Source organism: Saimiri boliviensis, chromosome 9 (assembly GCF_048565385.1).
Source record: "Saimiri boliviensis isolate mSaiBol1 chromosome 9, mSaiBol1.pri, whole genome shotgun sequence".
NCBI lineage: Eukaryota > Metazoa > Chordata > Mammalia > Primates > Cebidae > Saimiri > Saimiri boliviensis.
The window spans coordinates 110,999,265-111,022,674 of record NC_133457.1 but is presented as its reverse complement, the minus strand read 5'-3'; the positions used below and the strand labels follow the sequence as shown (position 1 = coordinate 111,022,674).

General features: G+C 49.5%; 1 non-coding gene across 1 annotated transcript; it reads right to left on the bottom strand.

The window, feature by feature from the left end:
• Positions 1 to 12,737: 12,737 nt before the first annotated feature.
• On the bottom strand, positions 12,738 to 12,901 carry LOC120368018 (U1 spliceosomal RNA). Its single transcript, XR_005582247.1, has one exon. It is a non-coding gene; the product is annotated as a U1 spliceosomal RNA (small nuclear RNA).
• Between the last annotated feature and the right edge of the window lie 10,509 nt (positions 12,902 to 23,410).

Below are 23,410 nucleotides of genomic sequence, written 5' to 3'. Positions count from 1 at the left end.
AGCTACTTGGGAGGCTGAGGCAGGAGAATCACTTGAACTCGGGAGGCAGAGGTTGCAGTGAGCCAAGATCATGCCACTACATTCCAGCCTGGGTGACAGAGCAAGACTCTATCTCAAAAAAAATTCAATATTAACGTTTCCCAGCTTTTTTTGCAGCTAGCTGTGGCCACCTGACAAGGTTCTGGCCAATGGGATGGGAACAGAAGTAATGTAGGCAACTTCCTGGACCAAGAGCATAAATGGAAAAGAGAGTACCCTCCCTCTCTTTCTTTCCTGCAGGAGCTAGAGTGACCCTATTGGTCCCTAAAGTGGAAGCCATGTGTTGAGGACACTGAGCAACAAGAGAGAAAGAGCCTGAGGGCCCAGCCAGGGAGCAGAAAGCCACCCAAACAGCTCTCAACCCCTTACAGATGGACTGCTAACTGGGAAGGAAAAGAGAGTGTTCTCTCTTGGTCTTTGTACAGAACCTGTGTACTAACTAATATAGTGCTCATTGGGAGGCTGAGGCAGGAGGATAGCTTAAGCCCGGAAGTTTGACACAAGCCTGGGCCACATAGCAAGACCTTGTCTCTACTAAAAAAAAAATTTAAATGGCCAGGCACAGTGGCAGCTGCCTGTAATCCCAGCTACTCGGGAGGCTGAGACAGAGAATTGCTTGAACTTGTGAGGCAGAGGTTGCAGTGAGCCAAGATCATGCCACTGCACTCCAGCCTGGACTACAAAGTGAGACACTGTCTCAAAAAAACAAAAAAAAAACTTTTAATTAGGCCAGGTGTGGTGGCTCACCCTTGTAATCCCAGCATTTTGGGAGGCCGGGGCAGGTGGATCACCTGAGATCAGGAGTTTGAGACTAGCCTGGCCAACTTGATGAAACCCCGTCTCTACTAAAAATACAAAAATTAGCCAGTCATGGTGGCACACATCTGTAATCCCAGCTACTCAGGAGGCTGAAGCAGGAGAATTGCTTAAATCTGGGAGGTGGAGGTTGCAGTGAGTCAACATCTCGGCATTGCACTCCAGCCTGGATGGCAAGAGTAACACTCCGTCGCAAAAAAAAAAAAAAAAAAAAAAAAAAAAAAAAAAAAACAGGTATGATGGAGGCTGAGACAGGAGGATTGAGGCTGCAGTAAGCAGTGATCACATCACTGCACTTCAGCCTGGGCAACAGAGAAAGACTCTATCTCAAAAAAAAAAAAAAAGGCCGGGCGCGGTGGCTCAAGCCTGTAATCCCAGCACTTTGGGAGGCCAAGGCGGGTGGATCACGAGGTTGAGAGATCGAGACCATCCTGGTCAACATGGTGAAACCCCGTCTCTACTAAAGGTGCAAAAAATTAGCTGGGCATGGTGGCACGTGCCTGTAATCCCAGCTACTCAGGAGGCTCAGGCAGGAGAATTGCCTGAACCCAGGAGGCGGAGGTTGCGGTGAGCCGAGATCGCGCCATTGCACTCCAGCCTGGGCAACAAGAGCGAAACTCCGTCTCAAAAAAAAAAAAAAAAAAAAAAGAAAGAATTTGGTTTTTTTTCTAGTTCTTCTGGAAGAGAATATTGAATTTTAAGTAGAAGACTGGCGTGACTTGATGACTTGACTTACTTTTTCAGATCTGCCTGACTGCTGAGTGGAAAAGTGATTCGTGGGCCAAGGGTGGAGACAGGGACACTAAAACATGGGAGCAGCAGAGATGGGAGCGAGGGTGGGAGCCCACAGTGCCTGCTAATGGCCAGGAAGTGGAGTGGGAGGAAAAAGAGAACAACAGCCACTCCTTACTCCCTTATGAAAGCCATGTGCAAGGGCAGAGGGTGGGGCAACAGGCAGCCGAAGTTCCGTTCTGGACAGTTGATGGTGGCTGAGAACGCCAGCCAGTCTGTAGATTTGGGTGTGTGTAGGGGACAGGAGACATGAATGGGGAAGCATCAGCATGGAGATGGTATTTAAAATCCTGGCACTGAACCCGATTACCCAGAAACAGGGCAAGACCCAGGCCCCAAATCCTGGGAACACGCAAGGTGTCAAAATGCACATACATCTTTTTTTTTTCTCTTGAGATGGAGTCTTGCTCTGTCGCCCAGGCTGGAGTACAGTGGCGTGATCTCAGCTCACTACAGCCTCTGCCTCCTGGATTCAAGCAATTCTCCTGCCTGGGATTACAGGTGCCTGCCACCATGACTGGCTAATTTTTGTGTTTTTATTAGAGACAGGGTTTCACCATGTTGACCAGGCTGGTCTCAAACTTCTAACCTCAGAAGATCTGCTTGCCTCAGCCTCCCAAAGTGCTGGGATTACAGGCGTGAGCCACCTCCGCTGACCTCAAAAATTTTTTTTAAGAACTCAGGGGCCGGGCGCGGTGGCTCACGCCTGTAATCCCAACACTTCGGGATGCCAAGGCAGGTGGATCACGAGGTCAAGAGATCAAGACCATCCTGGCCAACACGATGAAACCCCGTCTCTACTAAAAATACAAAAAAAAAAAAAAAAAAAAATTAGCTGGGCATGGTGGCGCGTGCCTGTAATCCCAGATACTCAGGAGGCTGAGGCAGGAGAATTGCCTGAACCCAGGAGGCAGAGGTTGCGGTGAGCCGAGATCGCGCCATTGCACTCCAGCCTGGGTAACAAGAGCGAAACTCCGTCTCGAAAAATAAATAAAGTTTTTTTTTTTTTTTGAGACGGAGTTTCGCCCTTGTTACCCAGGCTGGAGTGCAATGGCGCGATCTCGGCTCACCGCAACCTCCGCCTCCTGGGCTCAGGCAATTCTCCTGCCTCAGCCTCCCGAGTAGCTGGGATTACAGGCACGTGCCACCATGCCCCGCTAATTTTTTGCACTTTTAGTAGAGACGGGGTTTCACCATGTTGACCAGGATGGTCTCGATCTCTCTACCTCGTGATCCACCCGCCTCGGCTTCCCAAAGTGCTGGGATTACAGGCTTGAGCCACCGCGCCCGGCACAATAAAGTTTTAAAAAAATAAAAAATAAAAAAAACTCAGGCTGGGTGCAGCGGTTCATTCCTGTAATCCTAGCACTTTGGGAGAACACAATGGGAGGATCCCTTGAGCCCAGGAGGTCAAGACCAGCCTGGGCAAGATAGAAAGACCTTATCTCGGCCGGGCGCGGTGGCTCAAGCCTGTAATCCCAGCACTTTGGGAGGCCGAGGCGGGTGGATCACGAGGTCAAGAGATCCAGACCATCCTGGTCAACATGGTGAAACCCCGTCTCTACTAAAAATACAAAAAATTAGCTGGGCATGGTGGCGCGTGCCTGTAATCCAAGCTACTCGGGAGGCTGAGGCAGGAGAATTGCCTGAACCCAGGAGGCGGAGGTTGCGGTGAGCCGAGATCGTGCCATTGCACTCCAGCCTGGGTAACAAGAGCGAAACTCTGTCTCAAAAAAAAAAAGAAAGAAAAGAAAAGAGAAAGGAAACAAAGAAGAAAAGAAAGAAAAAGAAAGAGAAAGAAAGAAAGAAAAAGAAAATTCCTCAGCAGGAGTCTTTGGGAAGTTCAAAGGTGAAAGTCCGGATTGTTCTCAGCTGTGGTTTAGCCATTCCTGCCCCCTGAGAGCCCCAGGGCCCGGTCCGCCGCCCTTCCTTTACATTCCTGAGCGCTGAAGTCCCCACCTCCTTTCAGCACCCTGAGATCTTTCTGAGGATGGAATGGACTGAATAATATTTTCCATGTAAGTAACGGGGTCCAAGAATGCCCACGACGCATGAGAGCAGAGCTGCCAGCCCGGGGAACGGAGCGCCGCTCTCCCGGGAGCCACGAGAGGGCGCCATTTCTCCACGGAGTTTCGCGAAGGTCGCGCCGCAAGAAGCTGCTCTCCCAGCAGGAGGCGAGGCTTTTCGCCCGCTGCAGGGTTGGGTGCGAGGCTTTTCGCCCGTTGCGGGGTTGGGTGCGTCGGAGGATTCGGATGTTGTGCTCAAGCAGGTGGTGGGAGAGCTGGCTTTGATGCTCCCAAGGAAATTTATTGCCCAGGTTCTCTCCTGTTTGTAATTCGACCAGGGTTCCAACCCAGACTTTGGCTGCAGCGGTGTGACCCTGGACAATTCACTGTGACTGTTGCAGCCTTGGTAACCTCATCCCTAAGAACACTGGGACCCTATGGGATTATGTGAGGACGCAGTGAAAGCTTGCAGGCACCAAGTATGGCTGTGAAATGGGAGCCAGTGATGAGATCAGAGGTAGTTAATTATCCTAGTAATCAACTCAGCCCTCTTCTCAAAACCTGTTCCCTGGATCAGCAGTAGCACCTGCTGAGTTCTGATGGAACTTGCTAGAAACGCAAATTCTCAGTCCCACTTCCCCTAACTCCTTGATTAAAAGCCTGTAGTCTCGGGCCGGGCGTGGTGGCTCAAGCCTGTAATCCCAGCACTTTGGGAGGCCGAGGCGGGTGGATCACGAGGTCCAGGAGATCGAGACCATCCTGGTCAACGTGGTGAAACCCTGTCTCTACTAAAAAATACAAAAAAATTAGCTGGGCATGGTGGTGCGTGTCTGTAATCCCAGCTACTCAGGAGGTTGAGGCAGGAGAATTGCCTGAGCCCAGGAGGCGGAGGTTGCGGTGAGCCGAGATCGCACCATTGCACTCCAGCCTGGGTAACAAGAGCGAAACTCCGTCTCGAAAAAAAAAAAGAAAAAGAGCCTGTAGTCTCAGCACTTTGCGAGGCCAAGGTAGGTGGATCACCCGAGATCAAGAGTTCGAGACCAACCTGGTCAACATGATGAGACCCTCCCTCCGCCCCGCCCATCTCCACTAAAAATACAAAAATTGGCCAGGCATGGTAGGAGACACCTGTAATCCCAGCTACTCAGGAGGCTGAGTCAAGAGAATCACTTGAACCTGGGAGGCAGAAGTTGCGTTGAGCCAAATTGCACCATTGCACTCCAGCCTGGGCAACAAGAGCGAAACTAAAAAAAAAAAAAAAAAAAAAAAAAAACGTTAGCTGGGCGTGGTAGCTCACTCCTGTAATCTCGGCTACTCCGGAGGCTGAGGCAAGAGAATTGCTTGAACCAGCAAGGCGGAGGTTGCAGTGAGCCAAGATCCCACCACTGCACTCAGGCCTCAGCAAAAGAGTAAGACTCCGTCTCAAAAAAAAAAAAGTTTCTTAATCAGAAGGTGTGAGAATTTCAAGAAATGCAGATTCTCAAATCTTTTGATTAAGAAAGGCAGGGGGGGCCGGGCGCGGTGGCTCAAGCCTGTAATCCCAGCACTTTGGGAGGCCGAGGCGGGTGGATCACGAGGTCGAGAGATCGAGACCATCCTGGTCAACATGGTGAAACCCCGTCTCTACTAAAAATACAAAAAACTATCTGGGCATGGTGGCGCGTGCCTGTAATCCCAGCTACTCAGGAAGCTGAGGTAGGAGAATTGCCTGAGCCCAGGAGGCGGAGGTTGCGGTGAGCCGAGATCGCGCCATTGCACTCCAGCCTGGGTAACAAGAGCGAAACTCCGTCTCAAAAAAAAAAAAAAAAGAAAGGCAGGGGGTGAATCCCTCAATCAGTTTTTAGCAAGCTCCCATGTGCTTCCAATCCCTGCTCAAGTCTGCTTAGAGAAGTAGGGACTTCCCCTGTAAGGGTTCGGGACACAATACCCCAAAATATGGCATTTTGGCAAACTGGGCATTTTAAGCTGAAGGCATTTGAGGAAGCCACAGATGCAGGAAGGTCACTCTCTGACCTTCTCCTGCCTTCCTCCTCTACTGTGAGCCACCAGAGATTTCTCTGATCTGCCTCTCCTGAAAGCAGGCCCCAAGCCCCATTCCAGAGGGATCTGGTGCTGGACCCAGACATCATGAAGACTGAACACACAGGCCTTGCTAAGTTCCCATGGAGTACCACATCATGCGACCACACCCTTTCCTCCTCCTGCAGCACTGGGCCAGACTGTCCAGAAAACAGTTCCCTGGGTGGTTCATCACTTGGGAAGACTCCTGAGTCACCCGAAACTTTGGTTAAATAAATTTGTTCTCGGGAGCAGTGGCTCACACCTGTAATCCCAGCTACTTAGGAGACTGAAGCAGGAGAATCCCTTGAACCGGGGAGGCAGAGGTTGCAGCAAACCGAGATTGTGCCACCGCACTGCAGCCTATGTAATAGGGCAAGACTCTGTTTCAAAAAAAAATTTAAAAATGTGTTATGTTCATCTCTTGTTTATCAGTCTTTCTTTTTTTTTTTTTTTGAGATGGACTTTCGCTCTTGTTACCCAGGCTGGAGTGCAATGGCGCGATCTCGGCTCAAGGCAACCTCCGCCTCCTGGGTTCAGGCAATTCTCCTGCCTCAGCCTCCCGAGTAGCTGGGACTACAGGTGTGCGCCACCATGCCCAGCTAATTTTTGCATTTTTAGTAGAGACGGGGTTTCACCATGTTGACCGGGATGGTCTCGATCTCTTGACCTCGTGATCCACCCATCTCGGCCTCCCAAAGTGCTGGGATTACAGGCGTGAGCCACCGCGCCCCGCTTATCTGTCTTTCTTTAGGGCTGTTAGCCATGAACCTTGCGATGGGTGAGGAAGATACTTTTCCTTCCCTACAACCCTACATCATTGTTAGTAAGGAGTGGAGATGAAATTGGAAAAAAAAAAAAATTAGTCCTACTCCCTGCAAAGCCAGGACATAGTGTGTATATCCCATTAGTGACTCACGTGCCAAAATGTCCCCCCTGCTTTTTTTTGTGTGTGTGAGACAGAGTCTCGCTCTGTTGCCCAGGCTGGAGTGCAGTGGTGATGTCTCGGCTCGCTGCAACCTCTGCCTCCTGGGTTCAAGCAATTCTCCTGCCTCAACCTCCCTAAGTAGCTGGGACTATGGGCACCTGCCCCCACACCCAGCTAATTTTTGTATTTTTAGTAGAGACAGGGTTTCACCATGTTAGCCAGAATGGTCTCGATCTCCTGACCTCATGATCCACCCACCTCGGCCTCCCAAAGTGCTGGGATTACTGGCGTGAACCACCCCACCGGACTTTTTTTTTTTTTTGAGACGGAGTTTCGCTCTTGTTACCCAGGCTGGAGTGCAATGGCGAGATCTTGGCTCACCACAACCTCCGCCTCCTGGGTTCAGGCAATTCTCCTGCCTCAGCCTCCTGAGTAGCTGGGATTACAGGCACGCGCCACCACGCCCAGCTAATTTTTTTGTATTTTTAGTAGAGACGGGGTTTCACCATGTTGACCAGGATGGTCTCGATCTCTCGACCTCGTGATCCACCCGCCTCGGCCTCCCAAAGTGCTGGGATTACAGGCTTGAGCCACCGCGCCCGGCCCTTTTTTCTTTTTTTTAAGAGAGTCTCTTACACTCACCTCAGGAAGAAAAAGAAAAAAGAGAAAGAGGGGTCTCATTCTGCGGCCCAGGCTGGAGTGCAGTGGAGTAGCATGATTATAGCTTACCTGCACCCTTGAACTCTTGGACTCAATTGATCCTCCCATGTGGGCCTCCCACAGTGCTGGGATTACCATGCCTGGCCAGAGCAAGTCTTATTCACAGCCACCATCTCACCTCATCCTCACCAAGATTCCCCTTCATAGCTGAAGACCCTGAGACTCAGGAACATTAAATGTCACTGGGCTAGGCCACCTCCTGGTCAGCTACAAAGTCAGGATTTCCGCCTGGGACTGGAAAGCCACGCTGGGACTACAGGTGCCAGGATTTAAGGAGGCTCTCACTCTCGGGGCTGTGCAAGTCTAGGGTGGGCGCTTCAGAGCCAGTGCTTCCTTAAGGGCCTTCTAAATCACTTGGGTAGTTCTAATTCCTGGAAGGAGGAGGGCCAGACCCAGGCTGGAGTGTTAAAAATCCAACCTTGTGTTACAGCAGCCCAATTTTCTTTCCCTTAAGCAGACAACAAATTAATGTATAAAAATAAAAATGCAGCCGGGCACGGTGGCTCAAGCCTGTAATCCCAGCACTTTGGGAGGCCGAGGCGGGTGGATCACGAGGTTGAGAGATCGAGACCATCCTGGTCAACGTGGTGAAACCCCGTCTCTACTAAAAGTGCAAAAAAGTAGCTGGGCATGGTGGCACGTGCCTGTAATCCCAGCTACTCAGGAGGCTGAGGCAGGAGAATTGCCTGAGCCCAGGAGGCGGAGGTTGCGGTGAGCCGAGATCGCGCCATTGCACTCCAGCCTGGGTAACAAGGGCGAAACTCCGTCTCAAAAAAAAAAAAAAAAATTAAATTAAAAATAAAATTTAAAAAAAAAAAAAATGCATACCAGGAAGTTAATGATTCATTAACAATTACAGAGGGCTGGTTGTGTGGACCCAAAAGGAGTGGAAATTCTGGGCCTTCAAGGCAGACTCTTCAAAGCCTATAGCCAGTTACCTCAGTTGAATGTTCACAGCCAGTTAGAGATGGAACTCTTTTTTTTTGAGATGGAGTCTCACTCTATCACCCAGGCTGGAGCTCAGTGGCCCAATCTCAGCTCACTGCAACTTCCACCTCCCAAATTCAAGCAATTCTGCCTCAGCCTCCTGAGTAGCTGGGACTACAGGTGCATGCCACCACACCTGGCAAATTTTTGTATTTTTCATAGGGGGTTTCAACATATTGGCCAGGCTGGTCTCAAACTCCTGGACTCGAGTGATCCTCCTGCCTCGGTCTCCCAAAGTGCTGGGATTACAGGTGTGAGCCACCTCGCCCAGCCTTTTTTATTTTATTTTATTTATTTATTTATTTTTTTTTTGAGACGGAGTTTCGCTCTTGTTACCCAGGCTGGAGTGCAATGGCGCGATCTCGGCTCACTGCAACCTCCGCCTCCTGGGCTCAGGCAATTCTCCTGCCTCAGCCTCCTAAGTAGCTGGGATTACAGGCACGCGCCACCACGCCCAGCTAATTTTTTGCACTTTTAGTAGAGACGGGGTTTCACCATGTTGACCAGGATGGTCTCGATCTTTCGACCTCGTGATCCTCCCGCCTCGGCCTCCCAAAGTGCTGGGATTACAGGCTTGAGCCACCGCGCCCGGCTATTTTATTTTATTTTATTTTATATTTTGAGACAGAGTCTTGCTCTGTTGCCCAGGCTAGAGTGCAGTGGTGTAAACTCCGCTCACTGCAACCTCCGCCTCCTGGTTCAAGCTATTTTCCTGCCTCATCCCCCCAAGTAGCTGGGATGACAGGCACCCACCATGCCCAGCTAATTTTTGTATTTTTAGTAGAGATGGAGTTTTGCCATGTTGGCCAGGCTGGTCTCGAACTCCTGACCTCAAATGATCTGCCTGCCTAGGCTTCCAAAGTGCTGGGATTACAGGCATGAGCCACCACACCCAGCCTGGAGGAGTTCTTTTAAATAAAGTAGGCAAGGAGGGGACACTTGAGTGGAGACAAATAAAATGAGGGGCAGGGTTCCAACAAGCACAGAGGGAAATGTATTCCAGGGAGAGCGAATGGCCAGCGTAAAGGCCCTGGGGCCCTGGGTGTTTTGTGGTGAGAAAAGAAGAGAAGGAAGTGCCTCAAGCTGGTATGGGATGGGCTGGGGATGATAGAAAGCAAATGAGGTCAGAGAACACGGGTTTGGGGACAGATGTGTAGGACCTGGTGGATCACAGTGAAGGGGCGTGTGTGTGTGTGTGTGTGTGTGTGTGTTTATTTTGAAACAGGATCTCCCTCTGTTTCCTAGACTGGAGTTCAGTAGTGCAATCACGGCTTATTGCAGCCTCAACCTCCTGGGCCTAAGGGATCCTCCTGCCTCAGCCTCCTTATTAGGTTGGGCTATAGGTGCATGCCACCATGCCTAGCTCATGTTTTTTATTTTGTCTGTTTGTTTTTGTTTTTTTGAGAAGGAGTTTCACTCTTGTTGCCCAGGCTGGAGTGCAATGGTGTGATCTCGGCTCACTGCAACCTCTGCCTCCCGGGTTCAAGCAATTCTCCCGCCTCAGACTCATGAGTAGCTGGGATTACAGGTGTGCACCCCTATGCCCGGCTAATTTTGTATTTTTAGTAGAGATGAGTTTCACCATGTCGGGCTGGTCTTAAACTCCTAACCTCAGGTGATCCACCTGCCTTGGCCTCCCAAAGTCCTGGGATTACAGGCATGAGTCACCACACACGGCCGGATGTTTTTTAAAGTTGTGGTAAAATCGGCCAGGTGTATAACTAAAACTCTGTATTCGTGAAACACTAACTTCCCATTATCTGTCACTCCCAGCTGCTGGCAACCACCACTGACTTGCTGTCTCTGCATTTGCCTATTCAAGGGACCTCATTTAAGTGGACTCATACAGTATTAGTTCTTTTGTGTCTGGCTTATTTCACCTCGCATAATGTTTTCAATTTCATCTGTGTTGTACCGTGTGGATTCTCAGGCATTTGGCTGGAAAATATATCCACCCCCTGCAGTCTGATCACTGAGTGTTCCCTTCCTGGCAGTGACCTCCTTGTACTTTCTGATTTTCTAAGTCTGTTCTGTCTTTCCCCAGCTGGAGTCTGACCACTTCCAGGAAGCATTTCAAGTGGGCTTTGGTATCAGAAAGAACAGTGCTCGCATCCTGATTTGGCTGTACTTGCAGGGGACACTGGATGACTCTCTGAGCTTCCGTTTCCCCACCTGTGGATGGAGACCACAATTACTCCAGTCTTGAGGGGCTGTGCTGACATTTACGTGAGGTGACACTATTTGCTCAGTGCTTGTTACTACCAGAGAGAATAAATGCTACCTCTTACTGTTACTTTGGACATCCAAGTCTATCTACTATCTTGTAAAAAACAAAGAAACAAAATACCCAGTGCCAGGCGTGGTGGCTCACACCTGTAACCCCAACACTTTGGGAGACTGAGGCAGGCAGATCACTTGAGGTCAGGAGTTTGAGACCAGTCTGGCCAACATGGCAAAACCCTGTCTCTACTAAAAATACAAAAATTCTCCAGGCATGGTGGCACGTACCTGTAGTCCCAGCCACTCAAGAGGCTGAGGCAGCCGGGCGCGGTGGCTCAAGCCTGTAATCCCAGCACTTTGGGAGGCCGAGGCGGGTGGATCACAAGGTCAAGAGATCGAGACCATCTTGGTCAACAAGGTGAAACCCCGTCTCTACTAAAAAATACAAAAAATTAGCTGGGCATAGTGGTGCGTGCCTGTAATCCCAGCTACTCAGGAGGCTGAGACAGGAGAATCGCCTGAACCCAGGAGGCGGAGGTTGCGGTGAGCCGAGATCATGCCAGTGCACTCCAGCCTGGGTAACAAGAGCAAAACTCCGTCTCAAAAAAAAAAAAAAAAAAGAGGCTGAGGCAGGAGAATTGCTTGAACCCGGGAGGCAGAGGTTACAGTGAGCTCAGATCGTGCCACTGCACTCAAGCCGGAGTAACAGAGTAAGGCTTTATCTCTTTTTTTTTCTTTTTTTTTTTTTGGAGACGGAGTTTCGCCCTTGTTACCCAGGCTGCAGTGCAATGGCGCGATCTCGGCTCACCGCAACCTCCGCCTCCTGGGTTCAGGCAATTCTCCTGCCTCAGCCTCCTGAGTAGCTGGGATTACAGGCATGTGCCACCATGCCCAGCTAATGTTTTGTATTTTTAGTAGAGACGGGGTTTCACCATGTTGACCAGGATGGTCTCGATCTCTCGACCTCGTGATCCACCTGCCTCGGCCTCCCAAAGTGCTGGGATTACAGGCTTGAGCCACCGCGCCCGGCCATGTAATCCCAGCTACTTAGGAGGCTGAGGCAGGAGAATTGCCTGAGACCAGGAGGCGGAGGTTGCGGTGAGCCGAGATCGTGCCATTGCACTCCAGCCTGGGTAACAAGAGCGAAACTCCGTCTCAAAAAAAAAATAATAATAATAATAATAATTAATTAATTAATTAAATAGGCTCCTCATGGTGGCTCACACCTGTAATCCCAGCACTTTGGGAGGGCGAGGCAGGCAGATCACCTGAAGTCAGGAATTCGAGACCAGCCTGACCAACATGGAGAAACCCTATCTCTACTAAAAATGCAAAATTAGTTGGGTGGTGGTGCACACCTGTAATTCCAGCTACTTGGGAGGCTGAGGCAGGAGAATCTCTTGAACTCAGGAGGCAGAGGTTGTGGTGAGCTGAGATCACACCTTTGCACTTCAGCCTGGGCAACAAGAGCAACACTCTATCTCAAAATAATAAATAAGTAAATAAAAACATGCCGGGCGCGGTGGCTCAAGCCTGTAATCCCAGCACTTTGGGAGGCCGAGGCGGGTGGATCACAAGGTCGAGAGATCGAGACCATCCTGGTCAACACAGTGAAACCCCGTCTCTACTAAAAATACAAAAAACTAGCTGGGCGTGGTGGTGCGTGCCTGTAATCCCAGCTACTTAGGAGGCTGAGGTAGGAGAATTGCCTGAGCCCAGGAGGCGGAGGTTGCGGTGAGCCGAGATCGCGCCATTGCACTCCAGCCTGGGTAACAAGAGCGAAACTCCGTCTCAAAAAAAAAAAAAAAAAAAAAATTAGCTAGGCACGGTAGTGTGTGCCTGCAGGCCCAGCTACTCGGGAGGGCTGAGTTGGGAGGATGGCTTGATCCCTGGAGGTTGGGGCTGGAGCAAGCTGTGTTTGCACCACTGCATTCCAGCCTGGGTGTGGGAGTGGGACCCTGTCTCAAAACAAAAACAAAGAGTATTCTCTGTCTGTTAGCATAGTATTCTGTATCTCTTACCCCAGTATTCTCTTATCTCTTACCCCGGTATTCTGTATCTGTTACCCCAGTATTCTCTATCTGTTACCCATTAGCACTTAGCATAGGGGCATTTTTACTGTTCTCTGGCTTGGAATTTAATTTTTTGTCTCTCTCTTTTTTTTCTTTTAACAGGGGAAAGCGAGAACGCAGTCCCCCACTACCACAAGTTATGCAGTCGAGTTTCCCTCATTTGGGGAAATCGCAGGGGTCAACACATCCGGAGTGCAATGGATAAGCCTCGCCCTGGGAAAACCACCCTCGTGATCATGGTATCCTCCCTGCCAAGTAAGTTTTTTTTTTTTTTTTTTTTTTTTTTGTGGCATTTGGCTCTGTCACCCAGGCTGGAGTACAGTGGCGCATTCTCAGCTCACTGCAACCTCTGCCTCCCAGGTTCAAGTGCTTCTCCCATCTCAGCCTCTTGAGTAGCTGGGATTACACACATGTGCCATCACGCCCAGATAATTTTTGTATTTTTTTTTTTTTTTAGTAGAGAAGGAGTTTCACCATGTTGGTCAGGCTGGTCTTGAACTCCTGACTTGTGATCCACCTGCCTCGGCCTCCCAAAGTGCTGGGATTACAGGTGTGAGCCACTGTGCCAAGCCTCTCTCTCTCTTTTTTTTTTTTTTTAATTGAGACGTGGTTCTGTCATGTTGCCCTGGCTGGTCTTGAACTCCTGGGCTTAAGTGATCCTCTCACATCAGCCTTCCAAAGTGCTAGGATTTCATGTGTGAGCTATCATGCTAGACCTGCAATTTTATTTATTCATGTATTTATTTTAGACAACATTTTCGGTCTTCTTGCCCACACTGGAATGCCGTGGCACAATCTCTGCGCACTGCAACCTCTGCCTCCTGGGTTCAAGTGATTCTCCTACTTCAGCCTCCTGAGTAGCTGAGATTACAGGTGTACACCACTATACCTGGCTAAATTTTTTGTAATTTTAGAATAGAACAGATTTCGCCATGTTTGTCAGGCTGGTCTGGAACTCTGACTTCAGGTGATCCACCTGCCTCAGCCTCCGAAAGTGCTGGGATTACTGGCGTGAGCAACTGCGCCCGGCGGAATTTAATTCTTCGTAGGATTTGACTTCATTTCCAGCTTGAGTTTTCTACTTCCACTGGGCTCTAGGTTTTGTTTTTCTTTTTCTCAGACCTTTCAGGAATGAATGAGCTCAAGGTTTTTTGTTTTTTTTTTTTTTTTTTTTTTTTGAGACGGAGTTTCGCTCTTGTTGCCCAGGCTGGAGTGCAATGGCGCGATCTCGGCTCACCGCAACCTCCGCCTCCTGGGTTCAGGCAATTCTCCTGCCTCAGCCTCCCGAGTAGCTGGGATGACAGGCACACGCCACCATGCCCAGCTAATTTTCAGTACTTTTAGTAGAGACGGGGTTTCACCATGTTGACCAGGATGGTCTCGATCTCTTGACCTGGTGATCCACCCGCCTCGGCCTCCCAAAGTGCTGGGATTACAGGCTTGAGCCACCGCGCCCGGCCCTTTTTTTTTTTTTTGGGACGGAGTTTCACTCTTGTTACCCAGGCTGGAGTGCAATGGCGCGATCTCGGCTCACCGCAACCTCCGTCCGCCTCCTGGGTTCAGGCAATTCTCCTGCCTCAGCCTCCTGAGTAGCTGGGATTACAGGCACGAGCCACCATGCCCAGCTAATTTTTTGTATTTTTAGTAGAGACGGGGTTTCACCATGTTGACCAGGATGGTCTCGATCTATTGACCTCGTGATCCACCCGCCTCGGCCTCCCAAAGTGCTGGGATTACAGGCTTGAGCCACCGCGCCCGGCCGAGCTCAAGGTTTTTGAGGAGTATCCTTTCACGTGCTCTTAGAGCTGAACCCTGAGCCAGAACAGTATGGATCTGCTCAATATCGGTTTGGCTAATGAATAGTTAAATCCTGTTCTTCCTCCCATCTTCCAAGCAGGCTGACTTCAATTCTATCACAGGGAGGAGCACCTGTTCCTTAGAATGCCCAGTCCCAGGCAGGAGGCTTCCTCCCCAGAGTCTCCCTGAGACAACAGGTCTCAGGAATTGTTACCGAAAACGTCCCACACAACACACATGAAATGGAGCTCCTAAAAAATTACCTTCATGGCCAGGCATGGTGGCTCACACCTGTAATCCCAGCACTTTGGGAGGCTGAGGCAGGTGGATCCCTTGAGGTCAGGAGTTCAAGACCAACCTGGCCAACATGATGAAACCCCATCTCTACTAAAAATGGGAAAATTAGTTGGGCGTGGTGGCTTGTGCCTGTAGTCCCAGCTACCTGGGAGGCAGAGGTGGGAGAACGGCTTGAACCTGGGAGACAAGGTTGCAGTGAGCTGAGATACTGCCATTGCATTCCGTCTAAAAAAATAAAGGTGGGGGACCAGGTGCGGTGGCTCACACCTGTAATCCCAGCACTTTGGGAGGCCGAGGTGGGAGTATCACGAGGTCGAGAGATCTAGATCATCCTGGCCAACATGTTGAAACTCAGTCACTATTAAAAATACAAAAATTAGCCGGACGCGGTGGCTCAAGCCTGTAATCCCAGCACTTTGGGAGGCCGAGGCGGGTGGATCACGAGGTCGAGAGATCGAGACCATCCTGGTCAACATGGTGAAACCCCGTCTCTACTAAAAATACAAAAAATTAGCTGGGCATGGTGGCGCGTGCCTGTAATCCCAGCTACTCAGGAGGCTGAGGCAGGAGAATTGCCTGAACCCAGAAGGCGGAGGTTGCGGTGAGCCGAGATCGTGCCATTGCACTCCAGCCTGGGTAACGAGAGCGAAACTCCATCTCAAAAAAAAAAAAAAAAAAAAAAAACTTTAAACACACAGACACCCTGGCATATACTTACCCCAATGCTTTAATATACAGAGACCTACTGACCTAGCAATTCCATTTCTAGGAATTTTTCCTATAGATAATCCTTGCCCAAGACAGATGAATAACGAGATGTATTGTCGCATTGCTCATTATAGCCAAAGACTGGAAGCAATCCAAATGTCCATCAGTAGGAGATGGTTAAATAAATGATGATGCAGCTGCTTAGTGGATACAACTCCACAGCCACTTCAAACAATAAAACAGCTCTATGTGAATTGATACCAAGCAATTTTCCAAGATATACTGACGAATGCAAAAACGCAAGGAGCAGAACAGTGTGTATGAAATACCAGCATTTGTGTCAACGAAACCAGGAAAGGCCAGGTATTGTGCTTGTGTGTGTAGGGGTTCTTTCTGCTACCTGGTAATAGTAATTGCTTCTGGGGAGAGGATCAGAGGATCATGCTGGGAGGGAAACTTAGTTTTTCCATGGATAAATTTCTTTTTTTTTTTTTTTTTGAGATGGAGTTTCTCTCTCGTGGCCCAGGCTGCAGTGAAGTGCCGCAATCTCGGCCCACTTCAACCTCCGCCGCTCGGGTTCAAGCAATTCTCCTGCCTCAGCCTCCCAAGTAGCTGGGATTACAGGTACTTGTCATCACGCCCAGCTAATTTATTTGTACTTTTAGTAGAGACAGGGTTTCACCATATTGGCCACGCTGGTCTTGAATTCCTGAGCTCAGGTGATTCACCCACCTCAGCCTCCCAAAGTGCTGGGATTACAGTTGTAAGCCACAGTGCCCAGCCCCATGGATACATTTTTTTTTTTTTTTTTTTTGACACAGGGTTTCACTATGTTGGCCAGGCTGGTCTTGAACTCCTGACCTCCTGATCTACCCGCCTTCGCCTCTCAAAGTGCTGGGATTACAGGCATGAGCCACCGCACCCGGCAAATTTCTTCTTTTCTTTTTTTTATGGGGAGACGGAGTTTCAATCCATTGCCAGGCCGGAGTGCAATGGCATAATCTCGGCTCACTTCAAACTCTGCCTCCCAGATTCAAGAGATTCTCCTGCCTCAGCCTCTCGAGCAGCTGGGACTGCAGGCGTGTGCCACCACCCCCAGCTAATTTTGATATTTTTAATAGAGACAGGGTTTCATCATGTTGGTTTGACCAGGATGATCTAGATCTGTTGACCTCCTGATCCTCCTGCCTTGGCCTCCCAAAGTGCTGGGATTACAATTCTGAGCCACCATGCCTGGCCACATGGATAAATTTCTATGCCATGTTAATTCTTTACTACATGCATGTTTTTTCTATTTCCTAAAAATTTTTTTCAGATTAATATGCTATATGCATTATGTCTTGGTCAGGAAGTGGTAAGGTCTTGGCCCTCATGCTAACAGGGTGCACAGCTCTTTTTTTTTTTTTTTTTTTTTTTAAAGACTGGGTTTCACCATGTTGGTCAGGCTGGTCTTGAACTCCCGACCTCAGATGATCCACCCACCTTGACCTTCAAAGTGCTTGAATTACAGGTGTGAGCCACCACACCTGGCTGAGTGCGCAACTCTTGAAAGTTTGGAAAATCTGTATCTGTTCTCTGCTGAATGATGTCAGCAGAAGCTGTATGACCTTGAGATTTTATTTCAGTGGTGGTCTTCTTATATAAATGCTCAGTCGGCAATCACCCCTGATCCTTAGAAGGCACTTCACAGTTTACAAAGCTGAGAGGCTCTTCACTTTTCATGGTCTCATCCATCCTTGACCATAGTGTCATCGGGTAACTGGGGCAGTCAGGAACTTGTCCGAGGTCACACAGTTAGAGAATGCACAAGCTGGGCTTCAACCCACCTCTCCGTCTCTGCTCCTGTCATGTGACTTAAAGGAGCAATTTTCTTTTTTTTTCTTTATTTTTTCAGACGGAGTCTCGCTTTGTCACCCAGGCTGGAGTGCAATGACGTGATCTCAGCTCACTGAACCACCACCTCCCAGGTTCAAGCAATTTTTCTGCCTCAGTCTCTCAAGCAGATGGGATTACAGGCACCCACCACCCCACCACACCTGGCTAATTTTTGTATTTTTTAGTAGAGATGGGATTTTACCATGTTGGTCAAGCTGGTCTTGAACTCCTGACCTCAGGTGATCCGCCCACCTCAGCCTCCCAAAGTGCTGGGATTACAGGCGTGAGCCACCTCGCCTGGCTGTCATCTTTGTTGGTTCATTCTCATAGCCAAATGTCCAAGCTGTGGAGAGCTTCAGGGACTACTAGCTCTGGGACCCAATTCTTTCCCATCACCCACAGTCCTAGGCGATCTCAGCCCATATTCGTCATGGCTTTAAATTCCGTCTAGATGCTGATGCCTCCCACATTTATACTTCCAGCCGAAACTTCCCCTGCACTCCATCATCCTACTGCTTCTGTGACATCTCCACTTGGATGACTAATAGCTCACACCAGCATTCATTCTCCCCCAACCTGCTCCTCCCACTGCTGTGCTCCTCCCATCTCAGCCTTCACCACTCCAGCCTCCCAGCAGCTCAGGTCAGAAAATCTTGAAGTCCCAGCACTTTGGGAGGCCAAGCCAGGGGGATCACTTGAGCCTAGGAGCTTGAGACCAGCCTGGAAAACATAGCAAGACCCTGTGTCTACAAAAAAATTAAAATATTAGCTGGGCATAGTGGTGGTGTGTGCTTGTGGTCCTAGCTACTCAGAAGACTGAGATGGGAGGATCACTTGAGCTTAGGTAGAGGCTGCAGTGAGCTGTGATGGCGCCACTGCACTCCAGGGCAATAGAGTGTCTCAAGAAACAAAACAAGACTGGGTCCAGTGGCTCATGCCTGTAATCCCAACACTTTGAGAAGCCAAGGTGAACAGATCATTTGAGGTCAGGAGTTTGAGACTAGCCTGATCAATATGGTGAAACTCTTTTTTTTTTTTTTTTTTGAGACGGAGTTTCGCTCTTGTTGCCCAGGCTGGAGTGCAATGGCGCGATCTCGGCTCACCGCAACCTCCACCTCCTGGGTTCAGGCAATTCTCCTGCCTCAGCCTCCTGAGTAGCTGGGATTACAGGCACACGCCACCATGCCCAGCTAATTTTTAGTATTTTTAGTAGAGACAGGGTTTCACCATGTTGACCAGGATGGTCTTGATCTCTTGACCTCGTGATCCACCCGCCTCGGCCTCCCAAAGTGCTGGGATTACAGGCTTGAGCCACCGCGCCCGGCTACTCCTTTAAAAATACAAAAATTAGGCCAGATGTGGTGGCTCACGCCTGTAATCCAAGCATTTTGGAGGCCAAGGTGGGCGGATCACCTGAGGTCAGGAGTTCAAGGCCAGCCTGACCAACATGGTGAAACCCCATCTTAAAAATAATAAATAATAATAATAATTGTTATTATTATTATTATTTTTTTGAGACGGGGTTTCGCTCTTGTTACCCAGGCTGGAGTGCAATGGCACGATCTCGGCTCACCGCAACCTCCGCCCCCTGGGTTCAAGCAATTCTCCTGCCTCAGCCTCCCTAGTAGCTGGGACTACAGGCGTGCGCCACCATGCCCAGCTAATTTTTGTATTTTTAGTAGAGACGGGGTTTCACCATGTTGACCAGGATGGTCTCGATCTCTTGACCTCGTGATCCACCCGCCTCGGCCTCTCAAAGTGCTGGGATTACAGGCTTGAGCCACCGCGCCCAGCCTAATAATTATTATTTTTTATCGCGCCATTGCACTCCAGCCTGGGTAACAAGAGCAAAACTCTGTCTCAAAATAAATAAATAATAAAAAGAAAAGGAAAAAATAAAAATAAAAAAATTAGCTGGGCGTGATGGTGCGCACCTGTAATCTCGGCTACTCAGGAGACTGAGGCAGGGGAATCACTGGGAACTGGAAGGTGGAGGTTGCAGTGAGCTGAGATCATGCCATTGCACTCCAGCCTGGGTGACAGAGTGAGACCCTGTCTCAAAAAAAAAAAAAAAAAAAAAAAAAACCAGATCTTGAAGTCATCCATGCCTCCTCTTCCTCCCTCCCACACTCCACAACCCTGCCAGCTGGATTTTCCAAGTAGATCAAGAATCCCACACTTCTGTCCTCCTTCACCCTGGTTCTAGCCATCTCAGGCCTAGAACATTCCAAGCATCCCCACTGGTTTCCCAACATCTACCATGGCCCTTTTCAGTTGATTTGCAACCCCATGATCAGAGTGATCTTTCTGGAACTTGTCGGTCTGTGTCTCTGCAGAAAGTCTCCAGCGATTTCTTTCTTTTCTTTTTTTTTTTTTTTGAGACGGGGTTTCACCATGTTGGCCAGGCTGGTCTTGATCTCTCTCTTTTTTTTTTTTTTTTTTGAGATTGAGTTTCGCTCGTTACCCAGGCTGGAGTGCAATGGCGCGATCTCGGCTCACCGCAACCTCCGCCTCCTGGGTTCAGGCAATTCTCCTGCCTCAGCCTCCTGAGTAGCTGGGATTACAGGCATGCGCCACCATGCCCAGCTAACTTTTTGTATTTTTAGTAGAGACGGGGTTTCACCATGTTGACCAGGATGGTCTCGATCTCTTGACCTCGTGATCCACCCGCCTCGGCCTCCCAAAGTGCTGGGATTACAGGCCTTGATTTCTTATTTAGAGTAAAAACTGAACTCCTTAAAATGAGCTGCCACATGTTCCTGTTTCCTCAGTATCCTCTAACCTTCCCCCACTGTGGCCTCCCGAGAGTGAAACATCCCAGCAGCACCTTGCTATTCCAACACCTGGTCCCCGCAGAGCACTCGAAGGCCAGAGGCTTCCTCTTCCCTCTCACTTAGGGCTTCTCACCCTCACTGCTGTGGACGTTTGTGGCTGGGTCATTCCTTGGTATGGCTGTGCTGTGCATTGCAGGATGGCCAGCAGCATCCCTGGCCTCTACTCACTGGATGCCAGGAGCAACTCCCCAATTATTTCCAGACAAATGGCCCCTGGAGGGAAAAACCACTCTTGCTGTGGGAACCCCTGTTCAACCTGTACTGCTCTCCCCAGAAATCCCCTCACCTCCTCCTTCAACCCATTCAGGCTCAGCTGCCACCTCCTTGGCGAGGCCTCTGTCTACACTGATGACCACTGCTGCCCACCCCAACCCCCCTTCTCCCTTGCTGCTATATTTTTTTCCATAGCGCTCATCACCATTTAACACACTCCCTTTTATATTGTTCTTACTTAGTGTTTTTTATTCATTTATTGTTCATATTTATTATCTATTTAATGTTTATTTATTACCTGTCTCTTCTTACTAGAATATAAGCTTCAAAAAGCCAAGGCTTGGCAGGGCACGGTGGCTCACTCCTGACTGTCATCCCAGCACTTTGGGAGGCCGAGGTGGGAGGATAGCCTGAGGTCTGGAGTTCAAGATCAGCCTGGACAACATGGTGAAACCATGTCTCTACTAAAATACAAAAAATTAGCTGGGCATGGTGGCGCACGCCTGGCCTGTAGTCCCAGCTACTCAGGAGGCTGAGGCACAAGAATTGCTTGAACCTGGGAGGTGGAGGTTGTAGTAAGCTGGGATCACACCACTGCACTCCAGCCTGGGTAACAAAGTGAGACTTTGTCTCGAAAAAAAAGGGCAGGGACTAGCATAGTAGGCACTCAACAAATCATTCCTTCAGGAATGAATAGATGCCAGCCCTTGTAACAGATGCATGAACATATGAACATGAGGCCTCGGCCTCAAGAGACCTGCCTTCCATCCTGGGTGCAGGGAGTAGGAGGCAAATAGATGTGTGCAGTGGCAGGTGGCTATCAGAGCAGTAATGCAAAGTAAAGCGAGTGTGTCTGTTTCCTAGGACTGCTGTCACAAAGCAGCACAACTGGGTGGCGTAAAACTACAGACGTGTAGGCTAGACACTGCGGCTCAAACCTGTAATCTCAGCACTTTGGGAGGCTAAGGTGGGCGGATCACCTGAGGCTGGGAGTTCAAGATCAGCCTGACCAACATGGAGAAACCTGTCTCTACTAAAAAAATACAAAATTACCTGGGTGTGGTGGTGCATGCCTGTAATCCCAACTACTCGGGAAGCTGAGGCAGAAGAATCACTTGAACCCAGGAGGCAGAGATTGTGGTGAGCCAAGATCACGTCATTGCACTCCAGCCTGGGCAACAAGAGCAAGACTCCATCTAAAAAAAAAAAAAAAAAATCAGAAGTCTATTGTCTCATAGTTCTGGAGGCTACGAGTCTCAAACTGAGCTGTGGGCAGGGACATGCATCCTCTGAAACCTGCAGAGGACGGTCCCTTCTTGCTTCTTCCTATTAGCTTCAGGTGGTTGCTGGCAATTTCTGGCACACCTTGGCTTGTAAATGCACTGTTCCAATCCTCCATCTTCCCATCGTCTTCCTTCTGTGTCTGTCTCTGTGTCCAGATTTCACTCTCTCTCTCTCTCTCTCTTTTTTTTTTTTTATAAAGACGGGGTTTCACCATGTTGGTTAGGCTGATCTTGAACTCCCGACCTCAGGTGATACCCTCACCTTGGCCTCCAAAGTGCTTGGATTACAGGCATGAGCCACCATGCCTGGCCTCTTTCTTTTTTTTTTTTTTTTTTTGAGACGGAGTTTCACTCTTGTTACCCAGGCTGCAGTGCAGTGGCATGATCTCTGCTCACCGCAACTTCTGGCTCCTGGGTTCAGGCAATTCTCCTGCCTCAGCCTCCTGAGTAGCTGGGATTACAGGCACGTGCCACCATGCCCAGCTGATTTTTGTATTTTAGTAGAGACGGGGTTTCACCTTGTTGACCAGGATGGTCTCGATCTCTTGACCTCATGATCCACCCACCTCGACCTCCCAAAGTGCTGGGATTACAGGCTTGAGCCACCACGCCCGGCCCTCTCTTTTTTTTTTTTTTTTTTTTTTTTTTTTTGAGTCTTGCTCTTTCGCCCAGGCTGGAGTGCAGTGGTGTGATCTCAGCTCACTGCAGTCTCTGCCTCCTAGGTTCAAGCGATTCTCTGCCTCAGCCTCCTGAGTCGCTGGGATTACAGGTGCGCACCACCACAGCCTGGCTAATTTTTGTATTTTTTTTTTTTTTTTTTGAGACGGAGTTTCACTCTTGTTACCCAGGCTGGAGTGCAATGGCGTGATCTCGGCTCACCGCAACCTCCACCTCCTGGGTTCAGGCAATTCTCCTGCCTCAGCCTCCTGAGTAGCTGGGATTAGAGGCATGCGCCACCATGCCCAGCTAATTTTTTGTATTTTTAGTAGGGACGGGGTTTCACCATGTTGACCAGGATGGTCTCGATCTCTCGACCTCGTGATCCACCCCCCTCGGCCTCACAAAGTGCTGGGATTACAGGCTTGAGCCACTGCGCCCGGCCTGTTTTTAAAATTTTTTGAAGCTGGGCATGGTGGCTCACACCTGTAATCCCAGCACTTTGGGAGGCTGAAGAGAGTGGATCATGAGGTCAAGAAATCGAGACCAGCCTGGCCAACATGGTGAAATCCCGTTTCTACTAAAAATACAAAAATTAGCCTGATGTGGTGGTGGGTGCCTGTAGTCCTTACTACTCAGGAGGTTGAGGCAGGAGAATTGCTTGAACCCAGGAGGCAGGGGTCGCAGTGAGCTGAGACTGCACCACTGCACTCCAGCCTGGCGACAGAGGGAGACTCTGAAATTTTTTTTTTTTTTTTTTTTTTTTTTTTTAGAGAAGAGGTCAGGCGCCAGGCGCGGTGGCTCAAGCCTGTAATCCCAGCACTTTGGGAGGCCAAGGCGGGTGGATCACAAGGTCAAGAGATCGAGACCATCATGGTCAACATGGTGAAACCCCGTCTCTACTAAAAATACAAAAAAATAGCTGGGCATGGTGGCACGTGCCTGTAATCCCAGCTACTCAGGAGGCTGAGGCAGGAGAATTGCCTGAACCCAGGAGGCGGAGGTTGTGGTGAGCCGAGATCGTGCCATTGCACTCCAGCCTGGGTAACAAGAGCGAAACTTCATCTCAAAAAAAAGAAGAGGTCAGGCTGAGTTGCTCAGGCTAGTC